The sequence below is a fragment of the Hemicordylus capensis genome, chromosome 5 (genome assembly GCF_027244095.1).
Source record: "Hemicordylus capensis ecotype Gifberg chromosome 5, rHemCap1.1.pri, whole genome shotgun sequence".
Classification (NCBI taxonomy): Eukaryota; Metazoa; Chordata; class Lepidosauria; order Squamata; family Cordylidae; genus Hemicordylus; species Hemicordylus capensis.
Window position 1 is genome coordinate 130,768,716 of NC_069661.1, and position 16,863 is coordinate 130,785,578.

Genomic DNA, 16,863 nt, shown 5'->3' on the forward strand with positions numbered 1-16,863 from the left:
GGCTAAATATATTTCAGGATATTGGCTAAATATATCAGTTTATATCTTTCTTGACACTCGAAAAAGCATTGTCTATGTGGACAGCGGCAGCAGAAGAGCCACTTGTCAGCTGGCACTTGCCTCTTGGCTGCCATTTATTTCCCAGAATGCACTGGGAAAAGACACAGCATTGTGATGTTGTACCATGCCATTACAACATTGTGTCCTTCCCCAATGCTTTCTGGAAAGAAAATTGCAGCATGTTTCTCTCCAATCCACCTTACACACACACACACACACACACACACACACTTTCACTTTGAGCTGGTGTAACATAAGCCACTTTCTCACAACTGTGTTAATCCTGATTAAATGGGGTTGACCAACGTTAGTGTGACTGTAAGAATCCCCATAAAGTGGGAATCCTGGCTAAGTTCCACAGCGTTATCCAGGATGTTTAATCTAGAATTCGATGTGGGTTAGTCAACTGGCTGGACACCATGACCAAGATCCCTTGATTGTGAGAACCCTCACCCCATGTCAGTTCTGGCTATCTGAATGCACCACTCCCTCACCTATACCCCACATATAGATGCCTGCATCCAGAGCAGAGCATGCCCGCCAATGCTCTAGACTTCCTCCCACACTCCATGGTCATGCAGCCAGATGCCTTTGGCTGCACTGTCTGGCAACACACCACTTCATCCATTATTTTAATGCCCACCTACACCTGCCTCCACAACTTTATCTTAAAAGGACACCAACTCAGGTCCCGCCCAGTAGCACAGGTGGCACAAACATCCCCCCATCGCCATGTTCAGTAGGGTGGAAAATGCATTAAATTATTTTAATCACTAAAAACAATGTAAATAACACAGCAAGGAGCTCTGGGTCACATAGTTTCCAGAGTACTTGACATCTCTTAAAAGTGTTCAGGCATTCTAGAAAACTACATGTCCCAGAGTTCCTGATGCCTAAGACACTGTCATTCCAGTTTTCTTCTTGCTGCAATCACTGCCGGGTAAGTTTGGGGGAAAGCAGTAGTAGAGAGTGATGGTACTAGGGTGAGCTATATGAGCTTGGTCTGAATTTCAGTGGAGGTTGGGCTTAGCTTGTAATAAGTTGCTAGGAATAAACTCTTAAGTTTGTGTTAACTAGCCCTCAATTTTAAACTAGGGTGCCATCAATATTTATTTATTATTTATTTATTCGATTCTTATACCGCCCTTCCGAAAAGGCTCAGGGCAGTTAGTTCTTGTCACCAAATGAAATAAGCCTATATATACCTTACTCTATTTGTTCACATTTATCTCTTCCTATGCTTGCCCATCCCATTCCTCCCTTCCTTATAATGCTTGTCACCTATTGAAATGTAGAGTGTAAACTCCTTGGGTGGGGACCTGTCTGTTTATTTATGGAACTCTGTAAAATGTCACAATCATTTATGGGCATATTTAAAGGAGTTTATTTGGGCCCCATTCTTTTTCTGTTTTGCTGGCAATAATGTTTAAATGGAAACACCTTTCCTTGAGTACCTATTAATCACCCACAATGATTCTTAAGAATGTTAATGGATGCAATGGATATCTTTAATTATTTTTTTCTGGGAATGGCATTTTTATATTCTCAGCTGTCGATAGGTGCCCTGAATAGAGCAACAGATTTCCATACAGTTACCCATGGGCAGGGGTGCATCATCAGCAGTGCCTTGTAGAGAAAACGTTGTATAATTAAGCCAATCGCACTGGATAGGGAAGATTTGCAAATGCAAAGTGGTAAACAGTTGAAAGGGGAACTGTGAAGAGCCTTCATTAGATCAGATAGATGTACAATAGCTACCTGGTATTTTCTTTGAATGAGGAATTATGATGAGCAGTCATGGAGCCCATGCTCTGCTTTGTGGCAGGGCAATTTGTATCCCCCATGATGAGCTGTGTAAAACAGACTGGCATTCTGGAACAAACATCAGATAAAAATATCCCAATGAATGGTTTTTCAGCTCAAAGAATCCATCACCCCTCATATCATACTAAGAGCTAAGGCTCTATATGGTATGCAGAGAAAATGAAAAATACTTTCAGAGTGAAACTATTTAAGGCTGGCTGTTAGGAGCATGGTTTGGCTCCAGCCGCTCTCTCTGATCATTATAGGCTGCCTTCTTTCTCAGTCTAGTAGCCGTGGTTTTGGCAGTGACATTCCTCCCACAGGGGGAGATAAGGCTGTGTCACCAGAGGCAGCCACAGAACATTAGGCCGGCTCCTGACTGTCGAAGTTGAAGCTGCTTTAAAACAGCAGGGTCAGCCTGCTCTCAAGCAAACTGATATTATCGCGTTAGTGGTGGCATTTTCTGCAAGCTGTAGAACAAGGGAGTCATTAGAAGAGAGAGAAAACAAACATTTATTGCATCTCTGCCTTTCTGCCCAAGTGCATGATGAAATGCTATTTCTCTGTGTTAGAGATTGTAGTTAATGTTTTCAACTATGCAAGTCTGTATATTTCCACTAACTTGGGCTATCTCTGCAAATCTCTTTGGTCATCACACAATCAGTTATCTCTTTGAAGGTCAGCCAGTCATGGCATTAGAAGCATCATTACAACTTCTTTTGTCCTTAACACACACACACACCCGCAAAAAAAACAACAACAAAACCCACCAATCAATTACAGCCATGGAAGTGATTAGAATCATGACCCTGGTGCACAGGAAGATATATTTATCACTTTCACTTCATGCCATGGTGCTAGTAAAAATCATAGCCACCTAATGGTGCAGTGGGGAAATGACTTGATTAACAAGCCAGAGGTTGCCGGTTCGAATCCCCGCTGGTACCTATATCGAGCAGCAGCAATATAGGAAGATGCTGAGAGGCATCATCTCATGCTGCACGGGAGATGGCAACAATGGTAAGCCCCTCTTGTATTCTACCAAAAACAACCACAGGGCTCTGCGATCGCCAGGAGCTGACACCGACTCGATGATGACATGCGTTACCTTTAAGCTGCTATTAGCCCCAGGAGGGCAGCTCCTATTGGTGCCAATGGCATCTTCCCTCCCAAAGCTAATGAGAGCTGGGAAAGATAATTCATCAGGACTGCAATACAGGGGAAAGGTAAAATACTCTCTTTCCATTATCTCAGAATTATTTCCCCTCCCACTGCCAGAGGAGGATGCAAGGGAGAAGGGAAAAGCAACAACCTTCCCCCCTCATTCTTTCTCCATGCAGAGAGAAAATTAACTAGCATGACAGGCAGTGCAAAAGTTAACAGAAAATTCATGATGAACACCAGGAATTAAATTATTGGCATGTTTTCCTTTTGTCGGACAATCAGGTAAACCTTTTATTTGGTTGCCATGTAAAGGACTAACTCAGAAGTTCAAAATTAATTGTGGAGAGCAATTGGGATTTTTTACTGATTGCTGGGTAGATTTTTCTGCCCTGAAATGCTGAAAAGGCCTCATGCCTTTGTGTACACATTCAGGGGAAAATCAGAAATCATAGGGCAAGTGGTGCAACCCTGGGGTGCTTGAAGGCCTGGGCTGAGTACAGCCTAGGTGGCCAGCTATTACCTGTAGTGTTCACAGCAGTATTTCTCTTCCTCTAGGGCTCTTCTTTCATCCTTCACTATAATTAAGTGCTCCGGGGGGGGGGAGGGGAATTAGGCACTATGATTGTGAGAATAGTGGATATTTTAAAAGAGTAACTTAAGGTATATATCTCCCAGGTCAATGTAAGTTACCTTCTTTATTATACATTTTAAGCACCTAACCCTAGGGATTTATTTATTTTTTCAGTGGAAGCAGGGGCGTAGCAAGGTTGGAGTGGGCCCAGAGACAAGATTTTAAAATGGGCCCCCCCCCCAAAGTCCAGGGCCTCCGCACACCCCAGGCCCCCAAGGATTTAAGTCTGATATTCCAAAATAAGTATGCTGCCTGCAAATACATTTCACTGAATACACACACACACATCACAATATATAGTGATATACATTGAGTACTATACATTTGTATTACTTTTAATGCCTAGAACACACTAGAAAGATGAATTATTAAAATGGGCCCCTCGCTGCAGATTAGCAAAGGAGACTTTCAACCATGCAGGGTGAGCCTATGTTTGTTTTCTCAGAATTCTGAACAAATTCAGTCAAGTTTGATTGCAGGAGGTTTTTCACAGGAGGCTTTTAAAGCCCTTTAAGACACATCTCCTCTGGAATGGAGGTGCTGCATTCACATGTTGGCCAGATTGACCCTGAAGTCCCTGCAAGTTATTGGGGAGCAGTTCACACACAAGAAAAATAAAATAAAAGCACCACACATGCTTCACAGTTCTCACTCAGACCTTCTGGGTTGCAAAACAACTTGAACATAAGTGCATTTATGAATGAATGAATGAATAAATAAAATTAATAAAATACTGTTCCAGAAGTTTTTGCAATTTTCTGCCATGAAACAAGCCACTTATAGGACTTTTTAGATAGTTTTTTTTAAGTCAGCAAATTTTCCAAGCTGTTTCAAAATAAATATTCAGAGACTTCTCGGTCCCTCCTCCCCCCCACCATATCCAAGCCCTATGGCAAGCAGATCCCTATATATGGTGGGGGGGCGGGAAAGGTAACCACAAAAAGGAGTTCACACTCTACCTGGCAAATGCTTGTCTGGGTTAAGCAGTGCAGCAAGGGATCTTCTGCTGCAGAGAACACTCTGGCTGCCTCCTCCTTCCTGGCTTGCTTGGGCCCTACTCGAGTTCAGGCTTCACTGCGGCCTACACGGAGGCCTCCGTGGAAGCCCCGCCCACCCGCCGATCAGCTGAGAGGCGGGAGAAAAGGAGCTCTTTGCAGCTTGCCTGCTGCTTCCATTGCGGGCCAGCAGAACAAGCAGGAGAGATGGCGAAGAGGGCAAGTGGCTGAGAGGTTATGGGGCTGGGCAGGGGGCAATGGGGAGTCACATGAGGTGTCTCTGGGGTGCCCCTCCAGGCAGTGGGGCCCCCAGACAACTGTCTCCCCTTGCCCTATCATTGTTACGCGCCTGAGTGGAAGTGCTGTTTCATTGTAAACTGCTATTTTATTGTAAACCACCCAGAGACATGAGTTTTGGGTGTTATATAAAAAATAAAAATTCAATCATGCTATTAATCCATCAGCAATCATTCAGAAGGCACAGATTTAACACCTCAGTGGGAGCTAGACTTCAGACTGATTTGGGTTGTCTTCCCACTTTTTCTAGTTTTAAAAGTGGAGCATACACGCTTGGTGCAGCAGTGAATCCTGTCACCAGAAACTTGCACCAGAAACCAGAATCCTGTCACCAGAAACTTGCACCAGAAACTTGCACCAGAAACCTCCTCTCTGTTTCACAAACAGCCACTTCTACTTTGCTATTGTCACTCCTACCTAATTAAGAATCTTCATGACCCAGGCCTGAATAATTTAGAACTGGTGTGAAGTGAAATGCTAAAGATTAGTCATTAGCTTTTTATTGTCTTTTGTTCAAGAAGAGGTGACAGCCATTGAGGCACTTCACACAAGGTGGTGAGTAGGCAGAGTGGGCTTAGCCCGCTCTCCCCACACAGGAGCAGGGAGTCGTCCCTGGGCGGCCGGATTGGCCACCCAAACTATTACCAGCTCCGTCACAGAGCCGGTCCCAGGATGCCCCGCGTGAGTGCACGGGACATGCCGGGGAGACCCCTGAGGCCAGGAGGCTTGTTGTAGCCTCCCAGTTGGGGGTCTACTTGTGTGTTGCCACATCTCAGAGCCGCACTGTGGTGGCACACAGTCAACTAGATGGGGTTAGCGGAGTGCTTGCTCCGCTGAACTCATTTAAAGTGTGGGGGGGGTACATACTGAGGTTTGCTGCCGGGAGCCCATGTGGCTCCTGTGGCAGCACACGACTGTGGGAAAGCAGGTTCGGCTCGCTTAGCCCGCTTTCCTGCAGTTGTGAGAATGGCCTCATTCAGTTTTAGGACAAAACCAGCAGGAAACTCTTTTCATAGGTAATGTGTTTGAAGGCTTTACAATGGTTCACTTTTTAGATGTGTTAGGGAGCTGTTTGTCCTTAGTGAGTATGAGATGCTGTTACATCTTGTGTGCTGTCCTAACACTGACAACATCATGTTCCTGCAACTGAACCCTAGCAAGACTAGCAGACACGAATCCCTGGAAGTAAAGGCAGGGGATGTTTACCCCAGCTACAAAATCCTGAAGTGAACAGTGCTTTGTTATAAATATAAATAGGTGTCAGTTTGGGCAAGGCTTGGACAAATTTAGGCTTTTGAGGAGGCTTGGCTTGGTTCGGGGCTGGCTTGCTGCTTGATCCTAGTTCCCGTCTCCAACTTCTGACGGGTGCTCCCTCCTGCTTTGTTTTTCATTGTTGAGCCAGCTCTCCTAGCCCTGACATTCATTCCAACACCCCAGAGTTAGCTGCCTATGACCCAGCCCTGACACCCGGCCACAAAAGGAAGTGGGGGCGGGGGGGGGCGCGTTCCTGAAGACTGTTTTATAAGACTCCAAGAAACTGTTCAGGGTGCAGCTTTTGGAAGCCCCTGAACCTGGAGCTGTGCAATCTGCAGGTCTGTCAGCTTGCTAAAGGCAAAACTGAGACTGAGTCTCTTTGTATACAGTATTCTTTATAAGCCTTCTCTGGTCTGTTTCAAGCACTGCACAGTTTTCTGAAGCCTTAAAAATAATCCTTTAGGGGTTTCTCTAGGGCTTGGATAAAAATCAGAAAAATTCCTTCTAATATTCATTCATGTGATTTGCTTAGCTGTTCAGCAAAAGATTCTCAGTCACTGAGCATGCATATTTCAACATAAAGTATGTTGAATAACTGAACAATGAAGACTAATAAAAATTCAGCTCAGCTTTATTCTAGGACAATTGCATCATCCCATGGTTCTAAGATATTACAGGTTTTGGGAGGGGGGATTTTAAGTGCTTTGTGTAAGGCTGCCTATAGACGTGTGCAGGCAGGCTAGTAAAAAGTTCTGTGGACTCTTCTGTGCATTTATTTGCATGGCTGCGGTAGTCCTGAGGTTGTAGAATGGAGTGTACCACTTCAAGCTGCATGTGGGAGATACATTTTTGAACATCAAAAGTTCCTCACAAGGGAAAAAATAGCAAACTAGAGACAGAGGTTCAGTTCAAGCCCAGTCTCTTATCTGCAAAACTAGGCTTCTTCTTGCAGATCATTAAAAAGGGGGGAGGGATTCAAAACCAATATCACCCATGAGATGTTTGAAATGGTACAAGGGGTAATAGAAAATAGCAGTATTCCTGGAATAATATTAGCCTTCTTTGAAAACAGTCATATCCAAGATGCTTTGCTATAACATTCACAGAGTTTAAATCTCATGATGACATGAATCCCCACAGATCTAATTAATTACACTGAGAGTTGGTGGCATCTACAAATGTTTTCCCTTCTGGGACAAGCACTATGTGTTTCATGTAAAAATATTTTTGAGAGATTGGCATTCCTAGTAAATTAAAAACAGTTTGTAGCCACTCTCTTCAAAGAACAGCACAAATCCAGCATAGCAAGAATGCAGTAGAAAAAGTGGGAGGAAATGATGGGAAACTCCCATGCTTCTAAAGAGGTTAGTACAAACTGGGAATTTCTGAAGCCATTATTCATACAACATCCAGTTTTTGTTTTGTTTTTGTTTTTGGCAAATGACAAAGAAGGAGGAGACACAGGGCACTGCAGTGTGACCTGGCCTGTGTTTATCAGTTCTCCCATCTTTGCAAGTGATAAACACCTGGGGAAAATGGCACATTCTTAAAATACTAGAGGCCTGCAACCAGCAATCTGACTGGCAAATTCTAATGTTCACAATCCTTTCTCCCATCTTACACAATAAACCACAGGAGAAGCTCTCTCTCTCATGCCCATGGCACATTTTCAGCCATTTTCCAATACCCCCCATATCCCATGTACTTTCTGAAATCCGATGTGATCTTGAACTGGTCTGTTCATACACTCCAGTTGTATGAACAACTGGAGTGTTCAATGGTGAACACTGGTGGTGGCTAGCCTTATCACTTATCCCCATTTTTTATTATAGCTTTTGCCTAAAGAAAGAGTAAGATTTAAGGCCACTGTCAGGTGCTGCTTGTATTTAAGGCTAGGAATCTTAAGACTTTGAATCCTGCTGCCCCATGCAACAGCCAGCTGAACTACAGCAGCCTTGGCAGACATGGAGTTCCCAGGTCCTGGACTAACCCCAGCCAGCCAGGTAGTTCACTGGAAGGGAACAGGGAGGATAGAAAGGCTTGCTTAGGCATTTTCTCAGTTTCAAGGTCTTCTTGAGTCCTTTTCAAACATTTTAAAAGTGCTACTGTAGCTGTTTACAGTGGCACAAACCATGTATAGCCTCATAATCATGGAAGCACCTACCATAACAGCTACAGAGCTTCCTTGTTCAGACAAACACTACTGTAAGCGTGAGCTGTGCAGTGCAACGGTGAGTGATGGGTTGGAGGCTGAATTGGTCATGGTTACAGTGACACTTTAAAAACATCTGAATAGGGCTTTGCTCTTGGGTATGTTGTGTTTCTTGTTTCTGGTTCCTACTGGGCTTGATTCCTGGTTTTGGCTCTGACTTTCAGCTTGTCTTTCAATCCTGGTTCTTGTTAGTCTACTTGGTTTTGACCTTTGGTTTCAGTTCTGACTTGCAGCTTGCATCCTGATCCTGGTTAGTCCTGATCCTGGTTTGCTTTGACCCTTGGCTTCCAACTCTGATGTTTGTTTGGTCAGCTTTGAACCATGATTTTGGTGTTGACGCCTAACTTGCTTTCTGACTCCAGCTCCAGGTCTGCTCCTTCACTCCCACTTGCTGGGCCTTCTTGGTCCCGACTTCAGGCTCTGACACGTTCTCCAGTGCTGACAGCCAGACTAGTAAAATCAGACTTGGCAAAACAATTCCCTCAAAATAATTCAATTATATGTTGGCTGTATAATCAATCATGGCAATTACATAGAATGTTTAGTCAAAAGATGCTTATAATAATCACACAGACTTGCATGTGTGCATTCTACTGGTTCAGAAACATTTTTTAACATATGTACCTGCTTCAATCACCTCATATATTCATTTTTAATATATGTACCAATTACAATCACCTCATGTATTAATACATCAGCAATAATTCTCTTTCTTATTCACCCCACCTCTCTCTTTCTCAGAAACCCTTGCTGATCCATTGCAGTTCATCCAGAAATCTACTAGTAGATTCTGATCTACCTTCTGCCTACCCCTGCTTTACACAGAAGTAGAAGCAAATATATTGAATTAACTGCTTTATTTGTTGGCAGACATGTGGCCTTCTTACATAGCAAGAGAAAGAAGGCAAGATTTCAACTGAATCCTATTGCCATGCATGTATTTCTTTTCTTTTCTTCTCTCCCCTCCCTTGAGAAATCCCCAAGGTCAACATTGTAATAAACAGCAGGAAGGGTCCAATTTTCTGCACCTGTGGCCTTGTTTGTCTGCATTTTTCTATAGGTGATTGAGCACTGAGGACACAGAAAGGAAGTGAATTCAATAGCTTGGTTTAAAAAACTCAGCATGTGAATCAGCGAGCACTCAGGTGAAATGGTGTTAAAACTCTGTACTTAACTGAGTATTAATAAGGATGGGAAGCAGCTACAAAACCATGCAGATAGGAAATTTGTAGGATATAAGGAAACACCTTTGTTCAAATATGCCTTTGGCCAATGTGTATTCTCAAAATAATTGGCTTTTTTTATTATGTGAACTGTATTTTAGTTGTTAAGCTTGATATAAATGTTACACCTGCAATCACTGACTAAGAATGACTATCACAGAATGATTTCTAACTTTTCAAAAATCCTGTGTCTCTTAGGCATGACAACAGGAGGTAATCCATCCAGAATTGCTGTTTATATATCTGCTTCTTAATTCAATTAAGATTACGACTATTCATGTTTTTTTTCCAAACCAAAAACTACACATTCATAGCTATGAAGAAGTGTCTTTTAAAACTAGTTTTTAGTGTAGCTCTATTGGAGGATGGGGAAATGGTTTTGTTGTGTAAGATGTTACACGCTAAACCAGGTGAACATAATAGGAAAGGATGCAAAAAATCTGGTACTGTGTGCAATAGCAAACTGTTCAGAAGAAAGAAAGATTGTATATATGCAATGAGGATTTGGGTGCACAAACGTTAATCCTGATGTTGAATGTAAAAATGAAACCTTTCCACACATTAGAATTCTATTTGTGAATCAAAATGCCTACAGAGTTATGGACTGGGCTGACAATGTCGCTCCCTTCCAAAAGGATTTACTTCCATATTGGGAGTAAACTCCGCCAAACACCCTGGAACTTAGGTAAACATGCATAGGAATGCATTGTGAATGTCAGAAACATGTAGATGGGTCAAATCTCACGGGAGATCCTACCTGATAGTTGCCTAGCCAGGAGGAAGGGCAATGATTGGGCAGGAAGAGCCACATGAGTGGCCTTACCTAAGTGGTCATCAGTATCATACACACACACACACATACATGACATTGACATGGCATCTTCCCATGCAATGTGGCTCCCGCTCCACTAGCAGCATGTGTGGATGTGACCTTAATGGCATTATTGCCCCGATATGCACTGCAGCTCTGTTTATGGCCTCCTAGGTTTTTGTAGTGCATCAAAGTTATGCAGAATCTTGGGGAGGGTGTGGAATTTACACCATGGTCTCTAGACAATAACTTTTACCATACCACTTTGATATCTTTTTCAAAATTATCTGTCCCTAGTTCTCAATTCTGTATAACTTGTTTTGCATTGTAAAACCAAGACTTTTATGATCTTCCATAGCAGTGCTGAGTCAAAAAGTGGGGAGGGCATATTTCACAAAATGATATCTCGTAATGAACTGTAACCTTTGCTGAATTTTTAGGATGGGAGCACTAACTCGAGCAAAAGTGATTGTGTACCCCCTTGCTTCAGTTCTCCCCATCCTGGAACCTTATTTAGCTTGCTTGCAACCACAATTTGTTCAGTGCTGTTTAAAAGTAACATGGCCTTTTTTATAGAAAAGGCGAGGTCATCATGTTAGCTATATGGTGATCTCATTCTTCAACAACAACAACAAAAACCCCAACCATGCCCCAAACCCTCTTTTGGGTCCTGACATTTGAATCCTGAGAAAATTCAATGCAGCATACTCCATAGGCATGTTTTAACAAAATGGGAGTCTTCTGTTGTCAGTGAAACATTTGACCTGTGCTCAGAGCTCAGCCTCAAGTCTGTCATGCACATCAAATCTAAAAGATACACAACACTTGTACCATCTCCAGTGCCAAAGCAATAGCCAATAATAACAGCAGTGTAGCAGCTGGGTTTTAGAAAGACCCAAACACAACATGATATGACATAAAACACTGCTTTTTTCAGTGCTGAATTTACTGACATTCTAGCAGATGTGGTATCAGGAGAGATCTGAATTCTGCTCTGAAAGCCATTTAAGATATCTTGATTTGTAAATTATTTCTAGTTGTTTATTACTGCTTCAACTACTATTAATAATCCTGCTGGTAAACCTTGCTTATGTGCATTGATACTCTACTTCGAGCTAATATGACACCATGCCTTTTTGATGACCTTAACAAATCAGGCCTATGAGGTTGTTAGAGAATGGACACCAGACTGCAGTGCCTCACTCTAGACATGTAAGCGACTGCCTCTGGAGTATAATGGGACACCTGCAGAGCTGGAAGGAATGCAGTGGATCATCTAACCCCTGTTGCTTGCTATATAGCATGCTGCTAGCTAACATGATCGCTCAGGGAATTATGGGACATTTCAGGGGACTTGTGTTTATGTTGCTACATTTTGAGGTGGTTTGTTTTAATTTTAGCTCATATAGGTTTGGGGTAGGTAACAACAGTCCTAGATTGTATATGAGACCGCTCATGGGTTCAGTTGTTACATCCTAGCATCCCACACCTGCATGACCGAGAAGTGAAGTGAAGTCCTGGGTAGGGTATGCAGAGAGTGCCTGGCTTGGAATATTGTTGGAAGATCACAAACCTGACTCTCAGCCCAGACTCTGGGGGCAACAGGGCCAGATGTCAGGCTTATCCCACACTCCAGTGGTATCTCTGAATGCATCTCTTTACTTTCTCCCATGTAAGTAATTGGCTGCCAGTTTAGTCCTATGGGGAAAGTAAAGGGCTACACCAGGGGCCACTATTGCAAAAGGGGTAAATCTGGGTGGCCTGTATTCTACTGATGGGAGTATCATATGTCTCTGTACAGAAATATTCATTCATTCATTCATTCATTCATTTTTATATATATATATATTCTGCTCTTCCCCCAAGGACCCATAAACATGCTAACTGGGCAAAGAGGCACCTATTTAATGTGGTGATTCTCTTTATTTAGCAGGGGGAGAGTAACTGGCCCTCTCAACCCACAGCACAGTACCTCCAGTGACTGTTGCTGTTGTCTATCTTATGTTTCTTTTTAGATTGTGAGCCCCTTAGGGACAGGGAGCCATCTTATTTATTTGTTATTTCTCTGTGTAAACCACCCTGAGCCATTTTTGGAAGGGTGGTATAGAAATCAATCAATCAATCAAATAAATAAAGACACGGTTATGTTTAGCCTCACACCAACCATGTGAGGTAGGTTAGGCTGAAGAAATACGTGATTGGCCCGGAGTTGAATGTGGATTTGAACTCAGGGTTCCCTGGTCCTAGTCCAACACTCTAACCACTACACCACACTGGCTCTGCATTGCTTTGTACCCAGAATCCTTTGAATCAAAGAATATTGCTTTTATCTCCCTCCTACCTCCCCCTGCACATTGTCATGCCTGGCATTCACTAGTCTTACATGGATCCCTGTTCCTCTTTATTCTGAAAGAAGAAGGAAAATATAGAAACAGTCACATGGTCACTAAATAGCTAGCTTCTTTTCTTGATCCAAGTCACTTCTAAGGGGCCAAAGAGCACAGTTAGAGGAAACAAAGTTTCCTCTTTCCTTCTGGAAAGAGCATATATGAACAGATGGGACTGCCTTGTAGTGAACCTACTGGGCCATCTAACCAAAGATTGATTGCTCTGATTAGGTGGCATTGCCTCACTTCTCAGCATAACTGCTTCTCCTGTAAATCTACTAGACCTGTGCAAAGTCAGATCAGTAAAATGGGACATAGTCCAAATTTACTGAAATTGGAGGGGTTCAGAGAGAGTCTCAACCTGTACTTGCACAGGCAAGTTAGGCTCTTACTTTTCCAACCCCTTTCTGAAAAAACGGGAGCTTTCCAGAGCTCCAAGCAGTGTCAAGTCTACTTTTCTTTCTTTCTTTCTTTCTTTCTTTCTTTCTTTCTTTCTTTCTTTCTTTCTTTCTTTCTTTCTTGTGATTGTGGCTCGCGGGGGGGTGGGGCATCCAGAATGAAATAAAAGATCAATATCAGCTGAGCCATCTCCTGCGCTCTATCTGCCCACCTGCCTGTGTGAATCCTCCCCTTTTAAAACAGTTTTATAAAGATTTTTGCCCTTGTGACTCACAAGTGGCTGATTTCCAGGTTTCTCCTGCGATTCTTGATGTTATATCACTTCCCCTTGGATTCTCTGATTTAACATCTCTTCCCCTGCAATTCTCTGGTGTTATGTTACTTTTCTTCCGGGTCCACAGTTAGTACCCACAGTTAATTAACTTTATTCCAGGTTTGTCCGACCCCAATCCCAATCCTGTCTCTGACCCTGACATTTGGAAGGGTCCAAAGGAACCTGAACCGACATTTGTGGGTCAGATCAGGTCGGACTATATCCCAACTATTACGTTTGTGCACAGGCCTAAAATCTACCCCACAATGAAAACAATGATGCTAAGGAGGTGGTGTCCTTACAGTGAGTTTCCTCCATCAGCTTGGGAAGGTTCTGGCTGACTTGAGATAAGGCAGTTGGAACACTTGTTACCTTTCACAAACTCAGGACACCTGTCCCAGGGCCTATTTCAACTGACCTGTTGAGGAGCACCATGTTTGTGGCACTTATTTCTTGGAAACCTGGGCTAAATTTCTTTTTAAAATAACCAGGGACACAGCCTGATGAATCTCCCCATAACATAGCATCACAACAGAGAAAGCCCTGTGTCTGGTTACTGCCATGAAGACCAAAGAAACTGGCAGGCCAGAGAGGGCTTAAGAGGTAGATCTTAAGACTGAGGCAAGTTCGTACCTGCATAGGTGACTCTTCAAGAACCTTGGCCCTAAGCCCTAAAGGGCTTTAAAGATTAACACCTTTGAGCTCTTCTCAGCTGCAGCAGACTTGGGGAGTGATGACTAAACTATCAGGCCTCAGGGCAGACTGGCACATTTTGTGACCAACCAAGCTCAATTTAGGCCAGCAGTCATGTACTCTGGCAAGCCAGCTTCTTGCAACCCCACCCAGTTTTTGCAGACCCAGGCAGACAGCAAACACAGCAGCTTCACTGGGACCCTGCTGCGATATCATCACTGTCCAGTGAGCCACATTCAGCCTGGTGGGTAACAGGCTATGCCAGATGTGAGTGGGGACAGGGCTTCTGTGTGCCTTTACTATGTGTACCCCTCACCCTACGAAAAATGATTTAAGCAGGCATAGCTTGTCCTTCCCTCTGCCAGGTATATGCTATGATACAATTTATTCCAGGGTTGGCAGTATTAGCTGTTACAGGGGCAAAACATGGACAAACAGAGGATGCTAACTAGTAGCATTTCAGCAGGTGGTGCTGTTCCCTCTGTGTCAGTACTTGGTACTTATAACGCTGGATTTGTCCCCCCCCCCCCGCGTTACTTATAAGTGGTGTGGTGGGAAGAGAAGGGGGAAACACATCTACCCAAGTTATATTTCTGACAGGCTGCTTGGTTGCTGCCATATCTTGACCAGAATCCACAAATGGAATTTATAATCTGCTTACCTATAGTCAGCTCTGATTTGCTGTGAAATTGCTGGGTGATTGTTAGTAACAGGCTTTCCTCTTTGCATATGTTTCAGTAGTGAGTAACATAACCCCAAACTGGAATGGTGGATTAAATACATAGAGTGGGGAAAGAAAAACCAACCAACCCTAACATGAATTGTCCAAATCCATAACAAACAGTTTGTGGGTTAGTGCAACAGACTGCTGGCTAAATTAGCTAAATCTAATTTAGCTAATAACATTAGTTTAATGATTGAATTAGGGGTCAGGCAGGAGATTTTTCAGAATTTTCAGAATTTGCGCACAGTACCATTGTTTAAACTTTGGTGTAGAATTCTAACCTTGAAAAGTAACATCTTGATTCCCCATCTCCTTTCATACGGGGACTTGGCATTCTGTCACATTCTGTTGTCTCTCCAAGAAACAGAATCCAAGGCTGGGATGTGCAGATAGGGGCTGGCTTTGTTCTCAGTGGCTCCCATTGAGCTCTATGGGCACAAAATAAATAGCGCAATCTCAGGCAGTGCCGAGAAAGGACAAAATCTAACCTTCACCCCGACTGTGGTCACTAGGGACGGCTGTCCAGTTTTACCTCCCACCCCAGCAGTCTCCCTGAGTGACCTCCTTTACTCATCCATACAAGTAAATGTTTGCCATTCCTTAAGAGTTCTCTTTATTCTTTCTTGCCACATCAAAACTACAGTACTAGGGAGGGGTTCCCTTAAAACCAGTGGGATTTACTTCCAGGTTGCATTAGTTCAAAGTGTAAAGTTGCCACACTGACTCATAAAGGGCATAGGGGAAACTGCCTCAATTTCCTTCTGATTACTTTCCTGATGTGCAAGGAAAATCAAGGGCATATATACATTATACACTAATATCAGTTTTCTAGCAGTTTCTCTTCCATGACTTTTTGCAAAGGATCCTGAGAATCAGAGTTTGTAGATATGTGTACAAATCACAGTTCATGCTATTCAATGCGTCAGTTCGGCAACCTTTAAGAGTGTGGTCAGCATGGTTGCTGACCACACAAATGGCCGCTGAGCATGCGCGGAGGTCATGTGTGTGCTGCTGCAATGAGAGGGATGCTAGGGAGCCTGACACTGCAGCAGGAAGCTGCCGCAAGCAGTGGAGGAGCAGGTACAGACCTGCTCTCCTCATCCCTAAAGGTTGCCAAACTGACCCTTAGAATCAGTGCACACGAATCATGATCCATGCACATCCCTAATAGTTGGGTGAGGGGCTGAGAAATGTTTGTAAGAGACAGAATTAGAATTCCCAGAGTCCCCTTAAGAGACAGACTAACTATTGAACCAGTTTAAGGTAGTAATATGGATAAACCCCATGTCAAATGCTGTTTATGCATATAATGGCACATAAACAGCTGATGCGGCCATAGTGTTGTTGAAGGCTTTGGAGCATTCTGGAAAAATGGGTGTGCTGAGAAACTATGTACCTGACTATTCAGCATAGCAAGGGTTTGCTTTTGTCTAGATCCCTGTAGCTCATATTTCTAGTAAACCTTTCGGCACACGCTGTGGAGCTTCTTCTAGATAGCTTTCCTTTCAAAGGTCTCTCGTTCGGTTATCAGGAAATCATTTCTTCTGCATGCATTGGGTCATCTTTGGGGTTAATTTTTCCATATCCTTTAGCACGAAATCCCATTGCATCCTCTCTACCATGAGGAAAATGTGAAATGGTTAACTTCAGAAGCTGTAGGAATTCACCTCCCTCATTCAAAAGGCTGTGTGTGTGTGTGTGTGTGTGTGTTGATTTGATTTTACATGTATATCCCACTCTTCCTCCAAGGAGTCCAGTGTGGTGTGCATGGTTATTTTTATCCTCACAACAACCCTGTGAGATAGGTTAGGCTGAAAGATATATAACTGGCTGAGTCACCCAGTAAGTTGCATGACTGAATGGTGATTTGAACTCAGGTCTCCCCGGTCCTGGTCCA

At 43.3% G+C, this 16,863-nt stretch overlaps 1 protein-coding gene and 1 long non-coding RNA gene across 2 annotated transcripts in view; one reads left to right on the forward strand and one right to left on the reverse strand.

Moving 5' to 3' along the window:
• The window catches only part of LOC128327309 (potassium voltage-gated channel subfamily KQT member 1-like), a 556,996-nt gene that overhangs the window by 340,595 nt on the left and 199,538 nt on the right, over window positions 1–16,863 (forward strand). The gene's annotated exons all lie outside the window — the stretch shown is intronic.
• Window positions 9,312–16,863, reverse strand: part of LOC128327311 (uncharacterized) — a 39,617-nt gene continuing 32,065 nt past the window's right edge. Inside the window, exons 2-4 of the long non-coding RNA XR_008308579.1 lie at window positions 16,363–16,581; window positions 15,248–15,394; window positions 9,312–9,487 (exon numbers count right to left, since the gene is read on the reverse strand). This is a non-coding gene — a long non-coding RNA (uncharacterized LOC128327311). The remainder of the gene's footprint in view (window positions 9,488–15,247; window positions 15,395–16,362; window positions 16,582–16,863) is intronic.